The sequence below is a fragment of the Meles meles genome, chromosome 19 (assembly GCF_922984935.1).
Source record: "Meles meles chromosome 19, mMelMel3.1 paternal haplotype, whole genome shotgun sequence".
Taxonomy (NCBI): domain Eukaryota; kingdom Metazoa; phylum Chordata; class Mammalia; order Carnivora; family Mustelidae; genus Meles; species Meles meles.
In genome coordinates this window covers 43,147,724-43,154,891 of record NC_060084.1, presented here as the reverse complement: position 1 = coordinate 43,154,891, position 7,168 = coordinate 43,147,724, and positions in this window count along the sequence as shown.

Genomic DNA, 7,168 nt, shown 5'->3' with positions numbered 1-7,168 from the left:
TAAACACAATTATATGCTAACAATTAACAAAAGAATTATACTCACAACTGAGGATATAACTGAGGATTTCTTGGGTATATAGTAAGTGGGGAGGTACTGTATATATGAATCTTTTCTAGCCTCAACCAACCAAAGATGTTGGGAATGTGGGAGTCACTTTCTCTTGGATATTCTACTCATTTGTTTCTTCTCTGCTATGCATTTCTATGGCTGTCATAAAAATAGAAATTATCCAGCATTCCTACATGTGCTATCCTGCCTTTTGGTTTACTAATTATGTCCTGAAATAGCCATGTTTTGTTTGCAGTAGAGCATTATATGCATATACTTATTTTATTGCTATACATGGTACATAATATTCATGTTTTAATAGGTCTTGTGTATGAGGTACTAGAAAATCTTGTGTACTAATGGACAGTATTTTGAACTCACAGATAACTAGCCTGCTTTCCTACCTAAGAGAATTTCCAGTATAGGAAGTTATATAAAAAAGTCGAAAGTATTTGTATAGTAATCATTGGGAATCTCTATATATTTATGCTTTTAGCAATTTCCCAAGATCTCCCCCAATTTCTACTCTCCTATCATAGTTACTATACCCATCAAAATATATATCACTTATAGAAAGGGATGGAATGGAGTGTTAGAAGAGAGAGACACATTACTACTGTATTCATTGTCATGGAAACTTTAAAAACAGGCCAGTCCCAGACTCCTTTGGCATCCTAGGACAAACAGCAAATATCCTAAAACTATTTCACATTTTGCATTTCCCTTACTCCTAATCCTATAGTAAGCCCTCTTCATGCAAATCCCTAGAATGTAAATATCTTGAGTTGGCTAAGGAGGGAAGGAGCAAAAAAGATAAAAAAAGAGTTTGGTCATAAAAAGTTACCCTACTTGAAATGTCCTTGCAAAAATTTAAACAAGTGGCAGATGCCAAGTTTTCTGTATGATTTTTCTCTTTTTTAATTTATAATTTTTAACTTTTCCATTTAAAATCAAGTCCATTCAATTTAATTTTATAAGGATGCCACTTTATAAATATACAATTCCTTGGTGTTTTAACCAAATTTGTGATTTTTATGGTAGCTCCAGGACATTAACATATTTTGGTACCAGGAAATGGGGCTCTGCTAAAACAAACATCTAAAAATGTGGGAGTGAATTTCGGCAATGGGTAGAGGCTGGAAGAATTTTAAGTCACATGATTTAAAAAGCCTCTATTGCCTTAAATAGACTGTTAGGCTTAGGGATGGTAAGTATAGGCTCAGGAAGAAAAGAGTAAGATTGAGAAAGCTATTTTCTTAACGGATACATATATCCTCATGAGTAGAATATTACTACAAATATTAACATGTAATAGTGTTTCTATTGAGGGCTCAAAAGAAAATGAGAAAACTATTACTGGAAACTGGTGGAAAGATGATTCGTATTATATAGTAGAAAACTTGGCTGAATTGTGTTTTATAGTTGTGTGAAAAGCAAATTTGGAAGTGATAAATTTGAATACTTTTCTGAGAAAATTTCCAAGGAAAATGTTAAAGGTTGGGCCTGGTGTATTCTTGCTGCTTATAGTAAAATGTGAAAGAAAAGAGAAATAAGAGAAAGGAACTAGTATGCAGAAAGGAAATGAAGTCTCTGTTTAGGGGAATTCTCAGCCTATCCAAACTGCAAAGGATGCCGAAATTAGAAGATTAACTGGAGAAAGCTCTGGAGAGATGATGTGCCTGGACAATTTTTTTTTTAAAGATATTTATTTATTTGTTTGTTTGTTTGTTTGTTTGTTTGTAAGAGCAAGCAAGCGAGAGAGACAGCAGGCACAAGGGGTCGTGGTGGTGGTGGCAGGCAGGGAGAAGCAGGCTCCCCGCTGAGCAAGGAGCCTGATGTGGGGGCTCAATCCCAGAACCCTGGGATCATGACCTGAGCTGAAGGCAGCTGCTTAACTGTCTGAGCCACCCAGGCACCCCTGGACAACTTTAGCTGAAGAGAATAAGTATGTGACTCATGGATCCAATCAACCATCTCAGAAATGAATAGACATGGTTTCCCAACAGTGATGTTTTGGGGTTTTTTTTGTTTGGTTAGTTGGTTTTCTTGAGTGTGGGCAGTTTGTCCTGCCTCCTAATTATGTGGATTCCTTTGACTAACAAAGAAGACCCACAACCCACGAGGTCTTGCAAATTTTTTATCGGCAGAAACACTGCTAGCTTAGACTGACAAAAACAGAGACAGGATGAAATAATAAGGCTGTCAGGTTTCCAAAATTCTACAGGCAGGAAATGGGCTGATAGAGACACTCAACTATAAACATGCATTACCCTTCAAGAAAAGAGGAAGAATGACCTTGGAGCCATGGACTTTGAGGGCAGAGACCCAGCCTAGAGGGTAGAGTCTCAGAACACAAGGGATTACTGTCAGGCCTTAAAAACTAACGGAATTTGCTCTGCTGGGTTTCGAACTTTCTTGGAACCATTGATTTTCTTATGTGTTTATTGACCATCCATATAGTTACTTTGGTGGAATGTCTGTTTATATCTTTTGTCTGTTTTCTAATTGGGTTATGTGTGTGTTGGGGGGGAGGGTGCTGTTAAATATTGAGAGTTCTTTATATATATTAGGTATCAGTCCTTAGCAAGATATGTGATTTGCAGGGATTTTCCTTTAGTGGATAGGTTGTCTTTCCATCCTCTTAACAAAGCCTTTTGCAGACCAAGAATTTAATTTTGATGAGATCTAATTTATCAGATTTCTCTTTTATGAATCATGCTTTTGGTATCAACTCTAAGATCGCTTTACCTAGCTCTAAATTCCCCAAATTTTTCCTTTGTTTTTTTTCCCCACAGGTTTTATAGTTTTATGTTACACATTTTGAGTTGTTATATGATTGTATCAAATATGATTGAGATATTACTATTGAGTATAATACTGAGGTAGAGGATTTTTTGTTTTTGTTTGCCTGTAGTGGCCAATTGCTCTAGCACTATTTGTTGAAAAAACGGTCTTTCCTTCACTGAATTTGTTTTATACCTCAGAAATCAGTTGGGCATGTTTATGTGAATCTAGTTCTGGTTCTTTGTTTTGTCCCATTGATCCAAGGGCCACTTTCTGCTAATACCACACCGCTTTTATTATTGTATACTGTAAATCTTGATATTGGGTTGAGTGATTCCTCCCACTTTGTTATTCTTTATCAAAATGACTCTATACATTCCAGCTCATATGTCTTTTCATTTAAATTTTAGAATAATCTGATCTTTAAAAAAAAAGAATAATCTGGTTTATATTTACCAAATAGACAAAGTAATGGCCTCACGAATATATTCACATCTTAATCCCTGGAACTGGTGAATTTCTAGGTTATATAGCAAGGGATTGCAAATGGAATCAGGTTGCTAACACCTGTCTTTAAGTAAATTATTCTGGATTATTCACATGGGCATGATATAATCACAAAGGTCTTTTCAAAGATGGAAAAGACAGAAGAGGAAGTCAGAATGATGCATTTTGAGAAGGACTCTATCTGTTGTTGCCTGCTTGGACGATGGAGACCAAGAGGGCAATGCACCAAAGAATGCAGGCAGGCAGCCTCTAGAAGCTGGAAATAACAATAATAAGAAGAACCAGAAGAAAGAGGAGGAGAATAGAGAAGACAGAAGAAGGTCCCACGTGAGCTTCCAAAAGGCCATAAAGGAGTGCAGCGTGCCCACACCTTGCTTTTAGCCCAGTGAGACCCACGTTGGACTTCTAACATATAAAACTATAAAATAATAAATTTGTGTTTTAAGCCATTTGTTACACCAGCAATAATACATTTACAAAAAAAAAAAAAAGTCTTGCTGGATTTGGATAGGAATTGCATTTAGACCTCTATATCAATTTGGAGTAAATTAACATCTTTACTGCCTTCCAACCCATGAACACACTGTGTATATATATTTTGATCTTCTATTTCTTTCATCATCTTTGTATAGTTTTCAGCAATAAAAGTCATATATGTTTTGTGTTACATTACTATGTGTTTTTGAGTGATTATGAGTACTATGTATTTTTTTAATTTTAGTGTCCATTGCTAACATACAGAAATACAACTGATTCTTGTATGTTTGTCTTCTACTTTGTGACTTTCTGAACTCAGTTTTTAGTTCTATAAATTTAAAGACTAATTGAATTTTTCTACATAGTTAATCATGTTATCCGTAAACAGGGCAGTTTTATGTCCTATATAGGCCTTTTATTGCCTTTCTTTCCCCTACTGCAGACACAAGAACTTAAGGATTATGTCAAGAATAGTGAGAGGAGAAATTCTTGCTTCCTGATCTTCAAGCAAAAGGATTTACTATTACACCTTTAAGTATAATATTAGCTGTAATTTTTTTCTGTAGATACTTTTTATCAGTTTGAAGACAGTTCCCTCTATTCCTGTTTTTCTGAGTTTTTACCATGAATCAGAGTTGAATTTGGTCAAATGTTGATTTGTGATTTTTTTTTTCCTTCTTTAGTTTGTTGAAATGGTAGATTACCTTAACTGATTTTCAAATATTGAACCAACATTGAATCCCTGGAGTAAACCCCATTTGGTCACGTAAAATTATTTTTATATATTGAATTCTCTTTGTTAATGTTTTTTAAGGATTTTTTGTGTCTATATTCATAATGTATAGTGGACTGCATATTTTTTCTTTTATACTGTCTGTGTCTTCAGCATCAAGGTAATACTAGTATTCTGTTAAATATTTGTCAAAATTCTCAAATGAAATTATCTGAACCTGGAGGTTTCTTTTTGGTGAATGTGTTATAGATTACAGATTAAATTTCCTTAATAGTATTTTGGCCATTCACATTATTTCATATTGGGTATATTGTGGTAGTTTTGTGATTCATTCATTTCATCTAAGTTGTCATATTTATGTGGAGAATTGTTAATCAGTATTCTCTTATCCTTTCGATGTCTGCAATGTAGTGATATCTGCTATTTCACATGGGTATTGGTAATCTGTGTCTTTTGGGTTTTTTGCTGGTGGTGTTGTTTCTAGAAGTCTGTCAATTTTATTGATCTTCCCAAAGAACCAGCTCTTAATCTCAGTGATTTTTCCTATTGTTTTTTTGAAGACACCTTTTTTTTCCTTACAAGATTTAATTTATTTATTTGACAGAGAGAACACAAGCAGGTGGAATGTGAGAGGGAGAAAGAGGCTTCCTGCAGAGCTGGGAGCCCAGTGCAGGGCTTGATCCCAGGACCCTGGAATCATGACCTGAGCCGAAGGCAGATGCTTAATTACTGAGCCACACAGGTGCCCCATCCTATTGTTTTTATGTTTTCTTTCTTTTTTTTTTTATTTTAAAGATTTTATTTATTTATTTGACAGAGATCACAAGTAGGCAGAGAGGCAGGCAGAGAGTGCGGCGGGGGCGGGGGGGGGGGGGCAGGGAAGCAGGCTCCCTGCTGAGCAGAGAGAGCCCAATGCGGGTCTCAATTCCAGGACCCTGAGATCATGGCCTGAGCCGAAGGCAGAGGCTTAACCCACTGAGCCACCCAGGCACCCCTCTTTTTTTTTTTTTTTTTTTTTTAAGATTTTTTAAAATTTATTTGACAGATGGAGATTACAAGTAGGCAGAGAAGCAGGAAGAGAGAGAGGAGGAAGCAGGCTCCCCGCTGAGCAGAAAGCCCGATGCAGGGCTCGATCTTAGGACCCTGGGATCACGACCTGAGCCGAAGGCAGAGGCTTTAACCCACTGAGCCACCCAGGCGCCCCTCTTTTTTTTTTTTTTTTTTTTTAAGTGAGTTTTCTTTCTTTTTTTTTTTTTAAAGATTATTTATTTATTTGACAGAGAGAGCGATCACAAGTAGGTAGAGAGGCAGGCAGAGAAAGAGAGAGGGAAGCAGGCTCCCTGCTGAGCAGAGAGCCCCATGAGGGACTCAATCCCAGGACTCTGGGATCATGACCTGAGGTGAAGCAGAGGCTTAAACCCACTGAGGTACCCAGGCGCCCCTGTGTTTTCAATTTCATTTTTTTCTGTTCTTACCTTGATTTGTTCTTTCTTCTGTTTATTTTTTATTTTTTTATTACATTTTTATTACATTATTTTCTTTTCTAGGTCCTGTTTTGGGAAGTTAGATTAACAATTTGAGAATTTTCCTCTTTTCTAATATATGCACTTAGTGCTATGAATTTCCCTTTCATCCCACTTCATCTGCCTCCTACAAATTTTGATACATTATTTTCTTAATTTTCATTGTTTTATTTTCATTCATTTCAATGTCTTTTTTCTATGAATAATTTCAAATTTTCTTACTTAGAAAAATTAAATAACCAAAGCAGTATTTTAAAATTGCATATGGCTCACTTATTTATCAATAGAGAGTATTCTTTCTGATGAAAATACCATTTTCACTAACATCTCATTTTTAAAATTCAAGGTAAGTATCTTTGGTTATCATTCACTAAAATAAATCTTGGTTTTTACCATATACCAATTTATATGTGTAGCATTTATTTCCAAAATTAGGTTCCCAAACCATAATCAGTTCAACATGTTTTTGAGACTTCCTCTTTGACCCATGGATTATTTAGAAGTATATTTTTAAGATAGGCCACTCCTGGTTTTCTTTGATTAATGTTTGCATGATATACCCTTTTCCATTCTATTACTTTCAACTTTCCTATATCTTTATATCTGAAGTATGTTTCTTGGCGACAGTGTATTTTTTAAAATGTTTTTTTAGTTGTGGCAAAATATACTTAATGTAAGATTTACCACTTTAACAATTTTTAAGTGTACAATTCAGTGGCATTAAATACATTCACACTGTTTTGCCACCATCACCGCTATCCATCTCCAATATTTCAGCATCCCTAACTGAAACTTGGTATCCATCAAATATTAACTCCCTATTACCATCTCCTCCCAGCCAGTGGTAACTACTATTCTTTCTTTCTCTATGAACTTGACTGCTCCAGGTACCTCATATCATGGAATCATATATTTGTTCATTTGTGTCTGGCTTCTTTCACCTAGCATGGTATTTCCAACCTTCATCCATGTTGCATGTGTCAGAACTTAATTCCTACTAAAGGTCAAATAACACATCCATTGTATGTATAGACCACATTTTATTTTCCCATTCATCCAATAATTGACATTTGGGTTGCTTCTACCTTTTAGC